The 22,895-nt window shown below is 37.3% G+C and overlaps 1 protein-coding gene across 1 annotated transcript in view; it reads right to left on the bottom strand.

Moving 5' to 3' along the window:
* Nucleotides 1-22,895, bottom strand: part of LOC129235353 (dystrophin-like) — a 247,757-nt gene that overhangs the window by 220,726 nt on the left and 4,136 nt on the right. The gene's annotated exons all lie outside the window — the stretch shown is intronic.

Here is a 22,895-nt window from a genome sequence, read left to right as displayed (position 1 = left end):
CCAGATGTCGAACGTTGTCGAATGCGGGGGCCGATTGTGCTCTTTGTCGTTCGTTCCGAGCTCTCGCTTGCAGTTCAAGCAGGGTAAAGACGAAAGAGCAAGATAACGACGAATGAGCAACATAACGACGATTGAGCAAGATAACGACATATTTTTTCGTGAAGGTAAATGAAGGTAAACAATTTTAAATTTGAATCTTAAAATATTTAGCTTTATAAACTAAAATTAAATTTTAAATTTTTTCAAATTTTTTTTATATTAAAGTATTTATTTAAAAATATTAGAAAACTATCTTTCAAATTTCAATGAAAAATATTAATAGAAATTAAATAAATTAGTTAACGCTTAAACGAAATTAAAAGCTTAATAAAAATAAAATCTTAATCAAAATTTAAGAATAAATGAGAGTAAAATATAAATTATAATATAAATATTTAAATTTAAATTATTAGCACTAGAATAAATATATTAAAAAAAATAAAAATTAAAGGAAAATGAAAATCAAAAATAACTTGATCTTGTCCTGATTTAATTTATTTCCTCGAAAAACTTGTTGAGCATGAAAATCGGCCTGACGGGGTGTCTTTTCCTCGATACTCACATGTTGCTCTTCGATTCCATTTTCCTTTACTTTTCCGAAGCTCTTCTGAGTCAAAGAGATGGATTTGAGTCTAATGAGACAGAATACCGATAATGGTTGAAGGATGATGAGATCTCAAAACATATTCACATAACTTACAATGGAGTAAGGAGTACCGGTCCCTTTAATCAGCCGAATACAGTAGAAGTGCACTAAGCCTAGAAGTACTAACCTGACCGAAAAAGACCAGTTCTAATAAATAAACTCCTTCTTCCGCTACCCGCCAAGTTTATAGGAGTGAAGAACATTTTTAGCAAAGACAAAACAACGTAAAGCCTGAATTTGCTGGTACGTCCTCCTCCCCTTTTGGTCTTAATGAGTGCCATGCAAAAAGTCACATCACAAATACACTTAACACAAAATTTATGATTAATGAAGTTGCCCATTGAAGAGCGTGGGAAGAGAAATTCCACTACCGTACACCAACACACCCACTAGAAATTGTGCAATTTTCGTTTCGAATACGTGTAGGTAACTGGCAGCATCACTACTTGGCACAAACACACACTAACATGTTGCGATGCATCGAAAACTATTCAAGTGGATTTCACAATTCGTCACACTTTAAAAATATGCATGTATGCATACTAGCAATTAAGTATGTTCGTAGGTATTCATGCAGCTTGATGGTGTCGTAAATGCCGATACATGGCAATCCTGTGAGCGTTTTCACCCCCTTTCGCTGTTTTTTTTCTTGTTGTTCTAGAAACTGAATGTTGCTAGACGTTACGATGCAATTCGCACGTGAAACAACAACTGCTGCAGTCCCGGCTACAACAGCACGCTGTACTAGTATCGGCAGTGGCAACGGTAGCTACGCAAAATCAGCAACAACAGCAGGAGTAGCAGGTAGGCAACGCCTTTCAAATGCTAAAATCGTTAGGAAATACAGCAAATGCATACAAACACTCATCCATATGCATGTGTATAGATGCAGCTGTATTAACGCATATGTTTACATTCACCTATCAACTGGCGAGTGAGCGCTACATTGCGACGGGGTCTCAAGTTTGTATGTGAGATATCAATGCATGCGCACCATAGGCCATTATTCATCAGAGGCGCACATGGATGCGTGTAGGTATGTGCGAGGGAGTGAAAGCAACAGTTAATGCCGCGACCGCGTTCAATAAAAACTGCATAGTGTGGAGGCTGTAGCAGAAAGGAGAGCGCAGCGCCTTCGGGAGTGGAGGCAACTTTTGTTATTCGAACGCGGCGGCAGTCAATGCACTCAGCAAAGTGAAGGCATACTGAAAAAGCAAAAAATTATTTAGTAGAGGCAGCAGCAAATTTTTGAATGCAATAATTTATGCAGGTGAAATTGAAATTGAGATTGTTTTGATTTAAATATTTAACTGAAAATTTCAAAAGCATTTTTGTAGCAGTATTTGAAATCGTTGAAATTCTCTATCAATGGTTATTTCAGGAACTGAACAAAAAAATATTGAGGCAGAATAAATTGTCTGAACTGGTTGAAAATTCGGCGCTTTTGATTTAAATAAAAATGCACCTTTTGGAAAACTCCGTAGCTGAATAAGTTTGTGCCTGGCTACCCTTGATGCTGAGTTTGATGGCCACTGTCTGTATGAAACACTAAATGATACAGTTAATGTTTTCCTTATACTAGCCCTCCATAAGCAGGCAATGACTAACCTTCGAGTGAATTTCTGTCATGTAAAATTTACAATTCGAACAATTCACCATTCAGAGGCATTATAAAACTGAAGGGTTTTCCTTTTTAGGATTTCGCCTGATATACGTCACAAATTAAGAGGAGAACCTAACAAATTGTACACGCGATTTATTAAGAAGATAGCTGTTAAAATTTCATGATTCAATAGTTCGAGAGTTATTGTGCTAAGAGTGACGCTACTCTTGTTATTTTCGAAACAATGGATCAACCAGAATTTTGAGTGATATTACCATTAAATCAATGAATGCGGCTGTACTAAGATCAAAGGTTGAACGGGAATGCCGGCTAGCCCTAAATGATATTAGCGTCGTATTCAAGGTCAGCCTTATTTGGGTTCCGTGGCACAGAGATATTGAGAGAAATTGTAAAGCCGATGAGCTAGCCAAGAATGGTAGTGCTCTTCAACTGCTCAGTGACAAAAGCACCATTGGGATACCTATGGCCACGAGTAAACTAGTAATCAGAAACAACATTATCCAAAAGGACAATAGGTCGTGGAGAGATGAAGATACATGCGCAACAGCTTAGCTACTATGACCGCAACAAGAAAAAGGCAAAGGAATTGTTAGCCTCTCAACAGATGGTATCTCGAAGGCCGTGACTTGTATAACCGGCTATTGGCTCTTTGGCAGGCATTCCTTGAGACTAGGAGTTTTCTCCTATGTGTAGAGGTGAGGTAGAGAAAGAAACAGCTGAGCACTTCCTTTGCAATTGGCCAGCCTTAGCTAAAATCGGAGCAAGTTGTCTAGGTAAATACTTTTCCAAACTTCACTTAGGGATGGGATCAATCTGCGCTTCACAAGAGCCACCAAATGGTTCTCCGAAGGAAACTAGATGAGGTTCCCGTGTAGCACAGTGATATCACAACGTACCTTGTAAGGTGTGTGGTAAGTGAGAACTGACTACCACCATAACCTAACCTATTTTTACACTGCTTCTTGATGGGAAAAAATACTGTTCAAGCGAAGCAATGCCTTGAAAAGTTTTCTGTTGATTCCACCCCATTAGAAACAACCATAAAACGATGGTTTGCTGACTTCAAAGTAGAGACACCAAAGATGCACAACGCAGTAGACGTCCAAATGAGGCGGTAACACCAGAATACATCCACAAAATCGTTTTTAATGATCGAAAAGTGGAGTTTCCTGAGTTAGCTGACATCGAAAAAGATATAAAAAGAACATGTTGGCTTCATATTGCACGAGCATTTGACTATGAGAAAACTCTGTTTAAAGTGATGCCGCGTTTGCTCACTTTTTTGATTTATCAAGATAACGCACCATGTCACAAGTCAATGAAAACAATGGCAAAAATCGAATTTTTTTTTCTTCACTCATCTTATAGTAAATCATTTCAAGAATTTTGTGTCAAAATTTTAAGTGGATCGGAGCAGAACTCTCAAAGTTATAGCCTTTGTAGGCACTCTACCTCGAATGCGGAGCATCGATAATTTTTCAGAGTCATTTTTTCAATCGCGTTTTTCCCGAAACGACTTTTTAAAAGTCGGTGCCAATCACAACTCCGAAACTATTCAACCGATTCTTTTCCAATTTGGCACACGTTTTCTAAATCAAAAATACCTCCCCCCCCCCCACTGTTTTTTTTTTTATTTTTTTTTTAAGGTTGTTTTTCACTTACAAATATGGCGAAATTTTTCGCCAAAAATGCTCGTTTTACGTTTTTTTGCCACCAAAATTACAAAAATGAAAAAAAAAAAATTTATTAATGGGGGAGGGAGCATTTCGTCATACTTTAACTGAAAAATTCGACTTTTTTAGTTTCAGATGATTCTACGACGAATGCCGATTGGCACCGCAGAGCACCTCTCGAAAAACATATCTCCAAAAAAAACTCTGTCATGGGCTTATTTGTCAATATTTTATTATTAATATTTTTTAAAAACTTATTGAAAAGATGTAATATACAATAACATGCAACTGATTTTATTAAAGTATTTTAAGCCATATTTCTGTAAAAAATTAAAAAAAGTGTTTTTTTTAGCGCTAAACCCTACCACCCCCTCAAGGAACGCAAGATCAGCCGAGAACATTGCCACGGTCTGTGAAAGTGTACAGCAGAACCCGAGGCAGTCTATTCCTCGCCATGCACAAGAACTTGGCCTTTCGCAGACTTCAACTTGGCGAATTTTGCGTCGGGACTTGGGCCTACACTTGTACAAGATCCAACTGACCCAGGAGCTCAAAGTTGATGACCATAGACAACGCCGTTTGTTCGCTGACTGGGCTTCGAATCGTTTGGAAGAGAACCCCAGTTTTGGGCGAAAAATCATCTTTAGTGACGAGGCGCATTTTTGGATGAATGGCTGTGTTAACAAACAAAATTGCTGTATATGGGACGACACCAATCCACACGAGGTTCACCAGGTGATAATGCATCTTCAAAAAGTTACCGTTTGGTGTGGATTTTTGGCCCGCGGCGTCATTGGTCCGTACTTTTTTGAAAACGACGTTGGTGAGGCGGTCACCGTCAACAGCGAGCTCTCCACAACGATGATAACCAATTTCTTATGGCCCACATTGAACCATATGGACCTAGACGACATATGGTTCCAGCAGGACGGCGCTACTTGCCACACAGCAAACGTTAAGATTATTCTATTCAACATCTACCCGCCCTTATTGAAAAACCCTTTATTTACGGTGAGCACCCTCCCTGTTATATGCAGGACCGTATAGCTTTTGAAAAGGCTGATCTGCATTGATTTTTGATATCTGATATTTTTTATATTTACGATTTGTTATACTTTTTTCTACTTGTATACATTTTTCTGTAAAAAAAAATGTTAGCGACTATTTGTCTAGAAATTCCAATTAAGAAGCCTGAAATTCTGATGAAATTGTTTATAATACACAGAGGTGTTAAGTAGAGCGTACATAAAAAAAAAAATAAAACGTATTTTTCTAATCTTCTCTACTGCATCCTTTCGTATACTCGCAAATATCATACTTTCATGAAAAATATAAATCTTTTTATTTATACAAAATTTTTCACCTTTAAAAATTGTACTGGTTGGCAAAAATTCAATACTGTTCACAGCAAAGGCTACGACACACCGATGTTGGGCCCAGACCGCAGATTCGATTGAAGTCAAGTACAAATTTAAAACATAGACACATAACAGCATCTGATTTTTCGACTTAAGTCTAGAAAACAAAATACGGCTCTACAAAGCTTTGGGGACCTGCTAGCAACTCCAATGTGAAGATCTTGCAAACCTATCAATCAAAGACATTACGAAACCTTGTTAATGCCCCTTTGTTTTATTACCAATGAAGCTATTCATAACGACTTAGGTTTTCCTTTTCTTTCGAATATAATACAAATAATTTTTTTAAGTCTAAGGGCCTTTTGCTCAATAAACTTTAACTTTACATGCGCCTTGGTGTGGCGGCAAATGCATATTCGTACTCGAAAGAAGTTATTAAACTCTCGGGACGATAGATTTAATTGCCAGTTAGTCAATTTGAGTTAAAATAGTACGTGCGTTTTTTGTAGTTTCCTAACTGACAGGTTTGACGCATTCCTGAGGAAATGAAAATCGTACAATGACACTTTGAATGTGAGGCATAATTTATCGTCCCGATTAGTAAAGCGCACTCTATTGGGAAGATGAAAAATTCGCCCTAACTATTATATAATAAGTTTGTAACACAAAAAGAGTAATAAAAAAGACTCGATTATCCTAGAGGGGGAAAATTACTTATAAACTCAGAAAAGTGTCCATAGAAAATCACTTTAAAAGCACCAAAGCATGACAAAATTTAGACAATGCCAATCACACCAAGCTTTAGTATTAACAAGTCTCAAAAAATAAATCCCTGCTACTAAGTTGCCATACACTACAAAAAGTTTGAGAAGCATTAACGAGGTTACCACTCTAGCCAGCCCCAGTCATTGTCAGAATCAGTGAGCAACCAAAAACAGATTTTTGCAATTAATCAAGCAGCTAGGAAGCGAGTGGCGGCACTAACAAACAGGTACACGAAAAATAGTATACGAAGAGTATTGTGAGCACGACGAGACTTTAATTTAGCGCACACTATGTAGATGTCAATATGTAATATATATGTTCTCTCTTCTCTCGCCCTGCACAATATGATTACGAATGTATGTGCACACGCCCATGTACAAGCATCGAATAGTTTCCATATGATGCTCACCCTCCGCTACGCCCTCACCTATCTTTGCTGCACCAAATCCGTTAACAGTTGTTTTGGCTACTTGAGGTAGCGCACTAATCATGATTAATTGTTAGTAATTATAACAACAACAATAAAGCTGCGGGTAATTGAAATAGACACAGCAAATGTAGAGCAAGTGGGCAGTGTGCGAACAGTAAATGACAGAAGGTGAAAACTCGTAGCGAAGGAAGGTGATGATTGAAGAGGCGATTTTTCAACGGTAATTGGCAATTTAATGACAGCCAAGTGGACGTTGAAAAAAATTTTAAATAAAACAAGTTAAAATAATATAAGACAACACAGCCTACCATGACATAATATAACACAACATTGTATAACATTACATAACACGCCGTAACATAGAATAACAAAAAATAACTTAAAATAAAATTACAATTTAAAACAAGATTTTTTTAAATAAATTGAAAAAAATAATTACCAAGTAAAACTTACTGCATTTGTATTGTACAGAAATCATGTCTCAAATTTCTTTTGGCATTTTTTTATATAAAAAACTTCTTTTTTTTTCAAAGCGAAAACCTACACAACGATTCCATTCTCCATTCTCCACTCATTCACTCTTACATTTGCTCCTGCTTTTATTATTTTTATTGTATTCAAACCATTTTCAGCGCCACTAAGTTAATAGAATTAAGACCAATTTTTTCATAGTTTTTACTGCTGCCGCAAAACAGTCATTTTGCACTCGCGCAACCCGTAGGCAATGCAAAACTTATTTAATAATATTATGGCAGACATTTTAACATGAAAACAATGCCACATATTTCGCCATAAAACAATTTTGTGGTTAACACGTTTGCACAATTAAAATTTGCATATATTACACGCATACACACACACGTACACACTCATAATTCATAGACCCGAGTACTGTAGTTGGAAGTAATGCAAAAGGCTACAACTGTATTGTAATAAAAATGAGAAATGCGAAAAAATGTTGAATACGACAAAAGCCAATCAGCCGGAAAATATGTTGAAATAATTTTAATTACGTAAAACTGTTGCGCATTTACTAAGCCCAACTAGCACACGCAAGCATGTAGTTGTATGTGAAACGTACACTTTTGCTTACCTGTAGGCGCACAAGCATGCATGTCGAGTTTTAATTTAATAAACATTTGCCAGTGGCAGTAATTTCCCTGCGATCAATGTATGGGTATACGTCGATACATACATTTTATATGGGTTTGGCTGCATGTATTTGTTGCATGCTTTTAGGCATGTCGTATGATTTTATTTCTTTATGCCAAATACACACCGAAAATCAAACTATAATTAGCTACAATATTGAAAATTATTAATTCGAAATCATTTAATGTCTGTACAATTTTCATATTAAAAATGCTCTTACATCCAAAATTTGTAGAATAGGCAAGTTTCATTCAGAAATAATGCCATGCGTCGTTATATAATTCGTTGACCAATGTGCTTATACAATAAATTGTTGCGCCTTGGTGCATACTACATATTTGTTGCATATACAGTTGTACGCGTTACGGTAGATATTTTTAAATGTTTAACACTGTAAAACAAAATAAACTAGAAAGGATCAGACGACGGACAAAAAAATCGGCGATTTGAAAATTTATAAGCATGGAATCTATGTGATGCTTACATTTTAGATTTATTGTATGATGGATTCAGCAGTTTTATGAAAAATCAACGGAAAACATTCTGATGGAACATTTTAACCTCTAACTCTCCAAAAGATGGGCCGTTTTGGTTTCATTTGTGAAAAACGGCAATAATAGTCATAACAGAGGGATACAGCGGTCTAAAATATACGATACAAATATTTTAACATGGTTGTTATGAAAACTTTTTAAAAAATAAGTAAATTAAATTTATGCGAAAAAATTTTGAATCGCCGATAGACACACTGTGGGCAAAAAGTAAGGTGAATTTGTGCAGTGTGAGACGGTGCCTTATCGTGATGCAAATACCAAGAGTTGTTGGCCCATAATTCTGGTCTTTTTAGACGAATTGCTTCACGTAAACGACGCATAACGCTCAAATAATATTCCTTATTAACAGTTTGGCCAGGCGGAAGGAATTCATTGTGCACCACACCACGAAAATCGAAAAAAAACTGTCATCATGACCTTTATTTTTGAACGACTTTGACGTGCTCTTTTCGGTCTAGCCTCGACGTTGGCACGATATTCGCTTGATAGGTCGGTTGTTTCAGGGTCGTAAGCATAAGTCCAAGTCTCATCTCACGTAATGATGCATTTGAGCTTGTCCTGATAGTCTGAAAGCATTGTTTCACACGCATCAACGCGACGACTTTTTTCCAAAGAAATTGAGAGTTTTCGGTACCAAACTAGATTTGACTTTTCATAGGCCCAAATGGTCTTTCAAAATGGTTTTCACAGATCCTTCTGATATTCCGATCATATCAGTAAGGTCTTTAACAGTCAACCGACGATTTTTGAGCACTAACTCCTTCACTTTATTGACGTGTTGGTCATCTGTTGACGTCGATGGTCGTCCGGAGCGCCCCAAGTCATCAACATGTTCTCGACCCTCTTTGAAGCCTTTGTACCACTTACAAACATTTTTCTGCGACATGGTCGAATCACCAAATGCCTTCTGCAACATTCTAAATGTTTCCGCAGCCGAAATTTCATTCCGCAAACAAAATGTGATGGCACTTCTCTGCTCAATCAAATCAGACATTGTAAAAATCGAAAAATGCACTCTTGGTTGTTTGGTAAACACAAGCGTAAATATATTACTGATAATGACATTCACATGAAAGTTGGCCCAGATGTTATTAACAGTGCTGCCAACTCATGAAAAAAATAACTAGAGCGAAATTTTAATCCCGCGAAGTTTGACAAATAATTCACCTTACTTTTTGCCCACAGAGTACATATTTTTGTTTTGCCTCTTCTATCAGCACCCATTGCCATAGTTTTGTTATTTTGCAGAAAGTTTGATTTTGTTGGGCAGTGCATTAGATAAATTGCAATTATAGAAACATTTTCATGTAAACCTACATGTCGTGTATAAAATATACGAGTAATAACCGACACACAATCTCCTCGTGCCATTTGTCCTTTCGATGATATTTCGAATTCCACCACATTTCGGTAAAGGAATTATTCTTGGGATATTGGCATACACTTTTCTCTTCAAAAAACAGTAAAACTAATAAATAAAACGTATCGAGGACAAACAATATTTAGGTATTGATACTTTTTGGGCTTGGCAACATTTCGAAGAAAATCAGTAATGGATTTCAAACGTAAAAGTGTGATTGCATTATATTTGGCTGGAAATTCACAACTAGCGATTGTTCGTGAGCTCGATCTCCTTAAAGTAAATGAAGTTTTTGTGCTGTTAGACTACCATTTGAACAAGAGGGTCTGGGGGACGTCTCAAAAGCGGATCCCCAACCTAAATGAAGTTTTTGTTTATCGCACCATTACTCGTTACAATGATACAGGTAGCATCGCGAAACGTCATGGAGGTGGTCATCAAAAAACTGCAATGTCACGTGAAATGGTTCAAAAAGTGAAAATATCTGATCTTAGCATCCGCCGCATACTGAAAAATGATCTCAAAGTCAAGCCTTACAAGATCCAAAGACGCATGTTCTCGCACCAAAGCAGCAACAAGTCAGAATTGAGAGAGCGTAGGAGTTGCTTCGCTTGGCCGAAAGCGATCAATTTCCGAACATTGTGTTTTCTAACGAGAAAATTTTTCAAATTGAGCAATTGGCCACCAGGAATCGGCATCGTCTCACAAAGCTCGAGTAAACCAAGAGTGGATAAAAACAACGTGCCGAACTTCATAACGTCCACACAATGGCGCTCAAATTCACCACATGCGAATCCGATGGATTATTCTCTTTGGGCCATTTTGGAGAGCAAAGTCTGAACTAAAAGTTGCACCAGTCTCGAGACGCTGAAAATAGCTATTGTCCGCGAGTAGGCCAAAATACCTTCAAGTCACATTCGGGCAGCTCAAGGCTATAGTCAAGGTAAAAGGTGGTCATATCGAGTAAAAGTAAATTAATTCTTAATTTTGTATTATTTTTACACATTTTTTACTTTGAATTAAATAAAAGTAATTTTCCAAATTAAATTTATGGCCTTTTTAACTGGTTACACTTCGAGTGCCAGACTATAAAGGCTCGATTTGCAAATCTTAGAGCCCCGCAATATTTATATTTTTTTTAAGACTCGCAATTTATGTATATTTGGGCTCTCCCTTTAGATGGCAATTGGGTATTGATAGTGAAAGAGAGCTTCAAAATTTTTATTTTTCACTGTACCTCTGCAAAGAATGCAATGAAAGTAGAGCGAATGCATGTCTAAGAAACATTATTGGGAATGGCAAAATGTATGTACCTATATCTACTTCACATAACTAACGGTTACATACAAGCATAAACAGTTAATTGAGGGGCTTAAATATGAAGCTAATAATTATAATCCATCTTTCTGTCAATCACCATAGAGTTTAGCCGTGTGTGTTTCTCATATATAAAATACTTCCACTTTCTCCTCTTATCTACCGTTCTTTGCACCTTCAATCATTTTCCGCGCTATCAATAATCAAAATGGGCTTGTGGTTCGGTGAATATGAGAAACCACAAAGCCAATTTACAGGCGATTAAAACAGCTCAACTAGCTAGGTTTATATGATACATTTTCATGTCTGTATGTATATTCGTATTGAATGAATAGCTAGTTACATACATATTACACATTTGTTATTAGAAACGGTTAATTATAACAATGTGTTGCGTCGAAAATTGGATTGCACAATAAAGTCATTTAGGATTTAGCGTGGAACTACAAAAAGTAGTAAGAGTAAAGTGAGATTAAATGTCGAAGTGAGACCAAAACATCCCCTATACTCGTGTACATGCAGATAATGTCGCATTCCTTTCTTACGCCCTCTACAATATCTAGTTGGTAATTTGGATGTACATTTTTTACGTTGACGAGAATATTTGAATCAATAACACAGGCCAACAACCAAAAAACTTTTTCGATAATTTTAACTAATTACTTTGTAATTTGGTGTTCTGATTACGAAAAAATTTTTTAAAAGGTTATATCACCCATCAATTTTTCACATTTTACAATTAAGTAAAAATGAAGTTTATGTACCAAAATGTATCGGATATATTTTTAACTTCTTAAATACTTTTTAGTTGGCAACATTATTAAAATGTAATCAGATTGGCAATGAAGGAAAATGTTTTTAAGTTGGTAGTTCTTATAAATTTAACAGCTGTTAGCTTTCTTTCAGTGAGTTATAACCTCAAATTGCTGCGCGTTTTTTATTCAAAATTAAAATGGTTAAACGTGATTGTAAAAATGCTCCTAACACTTTGTGCTACATATGTGGTAATTTTGTCATTAAAAAACATCAAAGGGAAATTACTGACTTTGTAAAAAAAAGTTTATTTTGCATATTTTGGTTTGGAAATCAGTAATCAAGACAAGTGTTGGGTTCCGCATAAAGTATGTTAGGTTTGTGTCGAGACGATTGTTATTTTTGCTGTATAGATGTTAGTGGATATAACTCCAAAAATAAAAAAGCTATTATCTATCCTAATGTTACATCAGTTGATCAGCCGGTAGAACATGGCCCGAGCTTTCCTGTCCCTGTGTCACCTGAGGATATTGATGATGTTTTACGGTCTAATTTCGAATTTAGTCAAAGTTAATCGACTGATGATAATTTCCAATGTACTCCGGGCAATTTAAAACCACGGTTATTTGCACAAACAGAGTTAAATGATTTAGTGAGATATTTGGGTTTGACTAAGGTAGAAGCAGGGTTGCTTGGTTCTAGACTAAAAGAAAAACATTTATTGGAACCTGGAACATATATTTGCCATTATAGAAGAAGAGATGAACAATTCACTCAATTTTTTTGGCAGGACGAGGATCTGGTTTACTGCTATGATATTAACGGTATAATGAATGAATTTGGCATTGAATACAAAAAAAAGATTGGAGATTTTTTATTGACTCATCAAAAACAAGCTTGAAAGGTGTGTTATTAAATAATGGAAATACTTATGCTTCAGTGCCTGTGGCACATTCAATTCATATGAAGGAAACTTACATAAATCTTAATGTTATTTTAAAGAAAATTAACTATACAGCTCATGATTGGATGCTTGTGGAGATTTAAAAGTTGTCTCTTTGCTCCTCGGTCAACAAAAAGGATTCACAAAATTTCAATGTTTTATATGTGAATGGGACAGGATAGCAAGGGATCAACATTGGTCTAAAAAGCAATGGCCCTTAAGGGAAACTTTGAGACCTGGCACAAAAAACATTATACAGTAGGTTCTGTTTTTATGCGGCTTTTTTTATGCGGTTTTGAAATAGTGCGGTTTTTTTTTTTAATTAAAAAATGCATGTCGACCTATCGGGAATTGTACATATAAACAAGATTCTAAACCAGCTAAGGAAAAACTCATCACAGATTACATCAGAAATGCTAACCCTACAAGTATGGAACCGCCTGCATCACCATCCAGATCAGACGTGTACATTTCCTCAAGTGACGAAAGTGATTTTACGCCAAATCCTAAACGAATGCGCAACATGTGGGTATTGTCTGATTCTATTTCTGATGTATACTTATTTTTCGATTCTGACGTTTCTTAAATAAAGATGTAATTTTCAAAAATACAATATTTTGTTTATGCGATTTTATTTAATTATTTCAGATTCATGCGGTCTATGGAACGTATCTATAGTTATAATATGGGACTAGTGCCCTTTTTTTATGCGATTTTATTACATTATTTCAGATTTATGCGGTTCTTAGTACATTTGAAACGTATCTTTAGTTTTACTATAGAACTGGTAGCTTTTTTTATGCTGGTTTTTTTATGCTGTTTCTTGCGGAACGTATCTACCGCATAAAAACAGAATCTACTGTACATGAAACTTTAGTTGACCCCAAGAAGATTCTTCTACCACCACTGTACATAAAGTTGGGCCTTATGAAGCAATTTGTTAAAGCTTTGCGTAAAGATGGCAATTGTTTTAACTATTTGTGTGGGAAATTTCCCCATTTATCAGAAGCTAAATTAAAAGAAGGGATTTTCGTCGGACCTGATATCCGTAAATTTACGTTCGATTCAAACTTTGAAACAACAATGAATAAGAAGGAGAAGGATGCTTGGATATCATTTAAAGAAGTTGTGATTAAGTTTTTGGGTAATGTGAAAGCTCCGAATTATAAACTCAACGTAGCTAACGTGATAAACAAGTTTAAAACCACTTTTTGCACAACCATCTTGACTTTTTTCCTGAAAACTTAAGTGACGTGAGCGAAGAGCAGGGGGAATGGTTTCATGAGGACATAAAAGAGATGGAGAAACGATACCAGGGACGGTGGAATATCAAAATGATGGGTGATTACTGTTGGTCACTTCACAGAGAACATCAAAATGCAATACATAGGCGAAAAAGCTACGCAAGAAATTTTACGGAAAATAGGGAGAGAAAATATAAAAGAATAAGCATTTAATATTATAATTTAAGTATGATTGTAAGTGAAAATATAATCAATTCAAACAAAATAAGATAAGATTTAGGTAAAATTGTTTGAAAAGTTTTCACAAAGTTGTTTTTTGTTGGCCAGTGTAATTATATAGTGGGGCAAGATATATAAATATTCTAAAGAGAAACAAATAAAACAAACCTGGCAATATGAGAATTATCTTACTGGTATTTACATCTAAAAAAAAGATGCACCAGACAGACCCCTGTTTTGGGTGTCCGTAAAAAAAGTTTGTGCATATCAGAACCGACTGGCACATGAATTCGCCGTAACACCAAACGACAAGACAGAGCCAGGCGAAACAGAAGTCTGCAGAAGATACGAGTTGTCTAATCTAGATATTAGGATATTTATTAAGAACATTTCTATGAGCAGAGGTGAACGCGTATAGGGTATTTAATCTTAAGCTAAACGTGATAATGTGTAAACGTAAAGAAAAGCGATTTAGTGTTGAAATTAAATAAAACAAGTTCTGTTGCCGGCAGTTCTGACTTTTACTTAATAATCCAGTGATCGTACGCAGAGGAATTATTGAAGAATTTTCTATTTGGATGAACCGTAACAATTTCATAACAGTAGGGAGAAAATGCGCAACGCCGTCAAGGAAAAAAATTCTCAAATTTGTGTCACTTCAAACGTGACTTTATTATACCAAAATTTAATGGGCTGTAAAACTGTGTACCTGTCGTTTTTAATTTTGATGGAAATTGAGCTCGACCTGAAGAGTTGCAAGGTATGTACATCAAGTCGCGATAGATTGGAGGCAGTCAAATGTCATTATTGTTAAAGTTAAGGAACTCGTTGGACAACCATGCGGATAGATAATTTCGTGTTTCTTCCGCAGTAGCAGCATAGAAGTGCATGAGATGGAACCCTTTTCAGCCCGCTCCTCAGCTACCCGGCTCAAGCTAGGTTTCAAAAATCTTGGTTCTCACTTTCTACAGACGACTGAGGAGTATCAGGCTAGGAAATTTTATCTCCTGTGGAACCTTAGTATCACTGCAGCGGTTTGTCCAATTCGTTACTGGTGTTAAAAAAGGCCTTTATCGCTACCTCCCTGTACATATCCTCTTTCCACTACTCACTCTTACCCTATTTTTTTATAATATTACATATTATCGATTTAACCCTACCTAAGGATGTGGAATTAAGGTATTGCGGGCAGAAATAAGCGATCTAAGAGTCAAAGTACTATTCCATACAAAATATTCGACACATTCTCTCATTTTTAAACACTTTACTTCCATTTTACTTATTTGAGTTCATCCATTGGACCGAATCTGGAAAATTTTGCTTCATTCATGGCAGATAAATCACGTTTTTCAGTTTTAAAAGTTACCTTTATTTGGCAGGTAGGCGTGATTAGCAACCGATATCGAAACCACTTTGGCCAAAAATATGTTGATATGACAATTCCTAGTTCAGTACTTTGGATTCTCATTCACAAGCGACCTATTATTCACTTATTTCCACAATGACCGCTCAGTCAAAGTTCAAAGAGCATTCAACGCAGCTATAATTGCATATTCGGAAATAATTAAATTTAAACAGTTGCTCTATTTACATGACGTACTGTCCCATACATAGATTATAAGAACTTCCCCATATATTTCATGCAGTCGCTCAAAGTCATTTCACACAGGATTTTGCTTTTTTCAACATTTCTCAAACAAGTATTAATAAAATAGTATTCTTTTCTATAAAGCTAATAGATGAAAAAGCAAATTCATATTAGCATCTTACTTAAATAAATACAAGGCTTTCATTTTCAATACCGTCTCAGATTTCCTCGTGTAACGAATAGAGTTAAGAGGAAGCGATACAAGCGTAGGACGGGAGCTATGTCGACTCAAAGTAGATTTCAGATATTTTCAGAGTAAGCTGACATTTGCGAAAAATTGTTGTTGAAACTCTGGACACATAAAACAGTTATAAAATCCAGATTAGATAAAAATAACAGATTGAAGTTAGCTCAGAAAACAGTTATGCTACTTTCACACACATTTTTAGCAAAAACCCCATTTGGCATCTGGCGACGATTTTCATGGAACCCCTTGGTACTCTATGTATGTTTTAAGGTATCTTTGAACCTAAATAGGTGTAGCTTGCCACAACTCGCTGCCTATTTTAACCACATAAATATCATAAAATTATTCATCACATAAATACCAAAAATCTGCATGACAGGCAATATTTGTTTAATGCTCCTAGGCAAACGGAAGTAGGCTTCCCTTTAATATAATCAAAATTCACTTGTTTTTCGGCTGTACATAATTTTTGGAATCCTTTAAAACGATTGGCTTTAGTTGGAAGCTTAAGCAATTTATGTGGTAAGCGTAACAATTATCAGCAAACGATTTCCGCACACACATATATATTAACACACAGTCGTTCAGTAATTGGTGTACAACCACAATTCACGTATAAAATTTTAATAGATCTGTAGGTGAGAGTAAAGCTACCTGACACACAGTTGCGACTTTCTTAACTGCCTCAGGAATCTTCAGTGGCATCTTGCCTTATACTTAATAATCAGCATAATAATAATACTTTTAATAATACAGCTCTTATTCGCCCATTTTCTGCATTGCTACTTCATATGCGCGCAGTCCTTTATTACTTTCAATCGAAAGGGTAGCAGTCCCTGATTGAAGCAGACAGAATGGAAGGAAATTTGCTCATGCTTTGGCCCTTCGGCCAAAATGACTTTAATGATATGCCGACATATTCATTAACCCTGTTTAACAAACAGCACATCCTCTATATTAAACAGGGAGTAAACTTACGTGTAAGGGAACGTATGTACATAAGTGATCTCTTCAGCATGCCTACATGCCTTAATTAATTATAAATCATCAGTAGTCTTTGGCTGTTAAAGTTTTCATATTAACATTCATCCATTCAGTACTTACTCTTACTTCAAGTTTATACTCTCATAAAATCGAAATTTGTAAGTGACCAGTGAGGGCACATATTATTAAAGACGTTTACCGATTAGCCAGTTGCCGGCTTGCCAGCGACCTTATTGTCATCGACATCCAGGCGATGTAGGCAGGTACTCAGCGTAGCATACCTGGGCGTTTTATTGCCAGAAACTGAGGGATGTTATAGAACCTTTTGTACTGAAAGGTTGTTGTTGTTATTTTACCAGCATGAAAAATCCCCATATATATTTGAGCAATGCTGCTGAAGTGCCGTTTCTTTGCCGGATATAAATCCAGGTCGTTACGGTAGCTTTGAGCTGACTGTCGCGAGTGAGGGTTTTGATAATCCCTTGGTTAGACAAGACAAATACGCACTTGAAACCTTTATCGACTTTATGATGGCGTAGGTGCAAATTGGCAGCATTTCTCCTTGGAACACGATAGAAGTCTTCTATAGGCACACCCGGACCTAGTGAGCGATTGAAATTTGAATAAAAAGACCGAAGCTTACGATTTAAAGATACGCCTGTACCGCATCGATGCTAGATAACGGTAATATTATTGTACGAAACATATCATATATTTCCTTACCGAATGACAATGAAATTCCAATAAAGAAGGGATAGCAAACCCGTTACTTTACGGTGTAAAGAAAAGCGAATTAAAAAAATAATGCAACATTGCTAAACTAATTTGGCCTTATGCAGTCTTGACACAAGTTCTGCGGAGAATCTCCTAAGGCGTTTAAAGTCAAAAGGTTCTAGAGCATAGAGGCAGAGATCTCGCAGATCTGAGAGAAGAGGTGCAAATGGGTAGGATGGTAAAGAACATCAGTGACAACTTAATTGAAATGCTGATAGAATATTAACTCTAGAGTAATGAACAAATTTTTTGTAAATTAAAAACTTAGCATTGACGAAGGGATATAAGTGCGTTCTTATATAATTATTAGGAAAAAAAAAAACTTTATGACTATCCACAAAAAGATATTTAAAAAAGCTCCATTTCCGAAATAGTATTGCGCATGTAATATACTTCTAAAACAGAATAACTCTAAATTATCAAGCCGATTGCGTCGAAATTTGAAATATCGTATTTATAATTTGATTTGACTCATTACAATATTGAGGCAGAAGCATAACTTCTACACACGAATGTCTTTCTGATTTGCCTGTAAAGGTAGAGGTTTAGAAAGTTCCCAAATGCACATTTATTTTAGAAAACGATTAGGTTAAAATTGTCGGCGGAGGCATTGCTAAATTGTTGACCGACGCTGTATGTATGTACATTTACTTTCTATCGCTGTGCGGCTCTGCAACATTTCGCAGCAACCAGCATAACCAATAGGGCAGGTGCATCCTTATAATGATACATACCTATGCACGTATATTCAATTAGTATACAAAGCCCTGCGAGGTATAATTGTGTGGTACATTTGCATTTACAAATATCATCTCATTTCTGGAAATACACATTCGTATATACCATATATAAAGGGTTTTCCCTGCAAAAGATCAATGGTTTCGTTGCTTGTGTGGCACGTAGCGGCGTCTTGTTGAAAATAAACGTTGTCCAGATCAATACCATCCAATTCCGGTGATCGATAATCATCTCTTGATAGCGATTACTGGAAATCCCTTTATTTTATCCATACGCTCATGTCATGCCACACTTTTCGGTGGTTTTTGTGTGTAGCCAATCACGTGTCGGTACGCCTGCCGCCGCATATATTACAAACTATTTGTTTGTATGGTTGTGTGAGTGTGCGTGTGTGTGTGAGTCATCGTGGCAATGTTATTCAAATCATCGATGATAATCAAGTAGCAATGTTCTGTCCAAAAAGTATGACAACTTTCTGCGGCCACAGCAACACGGCGTGCCATTGTTGCCAACACAAATTTGAAAAAGTTTAACAACACTTTTTAATTCGTCCCAACATCTCTCATCATATTTCTGCTTTTATAGGATACTAATAGGGGTGTAGGGCAGATCGGCTTCGCGTGGTGCACCCTGGGTAACGCCAAATGATCTGCGGCCTTAACGGCCTTAAACCTGAACGGTGACGACTCTGCATTATCTTTGGCTACGTCTATACTCTCTGGACCTGAACTTCGATTCCTGAGCTGATGGTTGCGGCATTCTGCCACCTGAGTACACTGAGGTGAAACTCAACCGAAATGGCTGGTGGGCCAATGCCGTGACTGTCCCCGTCCCGTTAAAACCCAAAAATTTAGGCGGCAGTGGGGATTCGGAGCCGAACCCCAAGGTCACCTCACTTAAGGAAAGAGGGACGGAACCGCCTCTAACCGAGAGACAACCCTGGGGGACAAAACAAGTAGGAGCGGAAGGGTGTCGGAGGTTTCAGGGACTTCTTTTCAGGGGTCCCTCGCTAGGCCTAAACGGCAGCCAGGACAGAGCAGGAAAGCCTTCTCTGACCAACGCATATCCGCTAAAATCCTAGAACGCTACGGCGGCCAAAATGCTTCGCAGGTACTTGAGAAGTATTTAAGGACGCTTGAGTGGGCCAGGATGGTACTTAGTGGGGCAGAGAAAGGCCGGGTGGAAAGGGAGGGTGCGGTAGCACCGCCCGTAGAATCGGCAGTGAAGCGGCAACGCTCTCAAGAGGAGGACATTCTCCGGCCGAAGGAACCGAAGACTGGGGTGGTCCGCCGAAATCTTTTAGCGAAGTCGCTAAGCAGGGGGGATCCACGACTCTGGGGGTGGTCGGCAACAGCAGGGAAGAGTGATGAGTGGGTGGTGTGCAACATTTGGCAGCAAGGCATGGGGGAGTATTCTGTAAGGAACCTTCCATCAAACTTAAATTTAGGCTCCCGGACCACTGTAGTGTTTTCCAAGCGGAGGTATCCGCAATTAAGGAAGCGGTGAACTGGTTCCTTACTTCGGTAAGCTAGACAGGGGACTTTGGAGATGGTTTCGTCACGAAATGAGAGAATTGGGGTTCCCCTGAGAACCTGTGGTTTGCTGCTGGAAAGATGGGTCTCGAGTCAACTCAGCGAGCGCTGGGCTAGTGCACAAACGTGCAAGGTCGCGAGATCCTTCTGGCCCCGGGTAAATCGAGGACGCTCAGGGGAACTCCTAAGGCTAACAAAGCCCCAGCTCTCAAATTTGGTAAGCATCCTTACCGGACATTGTCCGTTAGGTGTTTATGCCGTGAGACTTGGGATTGCCTCAAGTCCGTTCTGCAGAAACTGTCTGGAGGACGAGGTGGATTCATCTTAACACCTTCTTCTCAGCGACCCTGCTCTCGTCTGGCAAAGACTTAGACATCTGGGCTCTCACTTTTTCGCTACGCCTGCGGATATAGCAGGTGTAAATACCATACATTTGGTGAAGTTCATCAGTAGCTTGTTGCGGCTAACTACGAACGCAAATCAGCCACCGTCGGCGTCGTCGTCAAATGTATGGTCATCATCGTCGCTAATCCCAAGGCTCCTTCTTCCTTCCCTTCTCCTTTCTCCTCTCCCATGTATGTCACCACAATGGACGAATTTTTAATATTTGTCCAAGTGAGCCCTTAGCTAGGTCAGCCATTTAACCTAACCTAACCTAACCTACGATACTAATAAGTCACTATCTTCGAAGAAAGCTTACAAGCTATTTTGAGGCTCTTAATTAGCATACGGGATTCCCAGGCTGATTGTGCTTTATATGAACACAAACTGCCAAATAGCCTAGTAACTGTATTTCATAAATCTCTACCCTCTGAAGAAGGGTAAATGGAGTAAATTCTAAGTGGAACATTTTTTCATATAAATATCTCGCTGCTGGTTCAAACTTTTCAAAGCACTTTCAAATTTCTTTATAAAGTATAATAGGTCCTAGGTAGCCGTATGCCTTGAAACCATAGAACCAGCTATATTTTGTACTAATTTCACGAAAGGAGCCTCCTGCACTCACTGCAGTTCCACTTGAAGGGGCAACTTGCCTCATACACGACGTCAGAAAGTACAAGTGGAGCATCGCCCATCGACATAAGTTGAGCATAAGGAACATTGAATCTTGTTCTCATAACAAACAGACCATTTAATGGCCAAATTTATTTACACCAGCATTAGATTATGAAATTAGCTAGAATCTTTCCTCCGACAACGAGTGTCCCGCAATCACCTGAAAGTTACTTCTTTCATTAGTAGATCCTCCAAAATGTTGTTGGCCTTCTCCTTAAATAGAGGTACTGTCCATCTCAGCCACAACTGTTCTCTCGGAGGGTATGCGCTAAATAAACTTAAATAGGCCATTTTCGACCTTGCATTATGCATAAAGTAGAATATTATTAAAAGTCACCTAAATGCTATAAAAAGGGTGCAAAATTATTAATAAAATAATATAATTGTATGTAAGTCCTATTTTACTGATCTTCTCTTACTGTAAGCGGGTTAAGCATACGACGGACGCACCAGAGGAATTCTTTGAAATCCTCGAGGGATACACGAGCCTGTGAATAAAACGCTCCTGACTAAAACTTGTGCGGTTGGATGAGAGCCAACCAAAGCTAAAAGCTCATGACCTTGGAGTTTAGGTAGCTTTTCGTAGATAAAGAGTCTTATTGAAGCACTGTTGTTTTTAGTTTTAGTAACTGGTATTTATCTCACAAATCAATAACATTATACGCGAAACTAGAATTTTATTTACCTTTTTAAACTTTCCTGACATCCGATTGATAATGACATGGAATACAATATATGTATTTACTATCATCTAGAAGTACATACCTGTAAAGAGAGAGAGAGAGAAAATTACTGATCCATTTTTTATTTTGTGATAAGTTACATGATCACTACTCGAATTCGAGAACTATATGTGAATATTGTGTGCTACCTTCAAATTGAATTGATGTAAAAGTCATTTTATTAGTGACTTAGACTTTACTAATTCCAATTCTAACCCTAAAGTTCTTAAACCAAATGAGTTCTATTTAACATCTTAATTTTCTTTTTAAATTTGCATGATGGCTCGAGTTACTTCAGGCGCGATCATTTGAGTGATCGGATGCACATTTCGTTCGTAAACTTGGAATAAAAATTATTATCCTTATTTAGACTACAACCGTTTGCCAGTTTCGGCCGAGACTTACACAATATCATTGGAGAGCTTGTAGAACTAAGAAAGAGAATAAAATTCGTTTCACGATTATCCCGTATAATATTTCACATTTTACATCTGGCAACACTTTTGTTCCACATCAACGGCCTTAACCAGCCAGTGGCAGTTTGGCGAGGAAATGTAGTGTTACGCGTTGGCAAATGGGATGAAAGTGGCATAGGTAATTGTAATGGGATTTGAGGCGAGGATTTTGTTTACAATGTGACAACATACTCGGATGTATGTGCGTATGTGTATTTAATTTTGAAGAGAAGGTGTAAGTACAACACCCTCTTTGCACCCGCTATTCAAAATGACGAGGCAGGGGAAAAACGACAACAGGCAGGTTGTGAGACAACAAAATCCCCTTAGATTGAGTGGCATAACGGAGTAATTATGTAAAGGATAATGATTGAAAATTATGGAGTGGCAGGTATAGAAAAAGCAAATAATATGGAAAGAAGTTTTGTTGAGAAAATGTCAATGCCAGCAAATGGTGAAATGGTGTACTATCTTGGTGGTATAAATGAAAGGAAATCTGGATTAGAAGGAGGATGATGGAGGACTGAGGAAAGACAAAATGAAGTTATTTAACTGGTGCTAGTTAAATGGAGGAATATTTTTTTCTTTCAATGCTTGTATACATTTTTAGAGTGTTGAGTGAATCGATAGTAGAACGAATCAAAACACAGTAATTCTGACGATCTCTTCCATATTTCCATCCATATGATCTCTTCAATACCTTAATAATCTATATTCGTACT

The sequence above is a fragment of the Anastrepha obliqua genome, chromosome 1 (genome assembly GCF_027943255.1).
Source record: "Anastrepha obliqua isolate idAnaObli1 chromosome 1, idAnaObli1_1.0, whole genome shotgun sequence".
In the NCBI taxonomy this organism is placed as follows: Eukaryota; Metazoa; Arthropoda; class Insecta; order Diptera; family Tephritidae; genus Anastrepha; species Anastrepha obliqua.
This window is presented reverse-complemented; position numbering and strand designations above follow the sequence as displayed.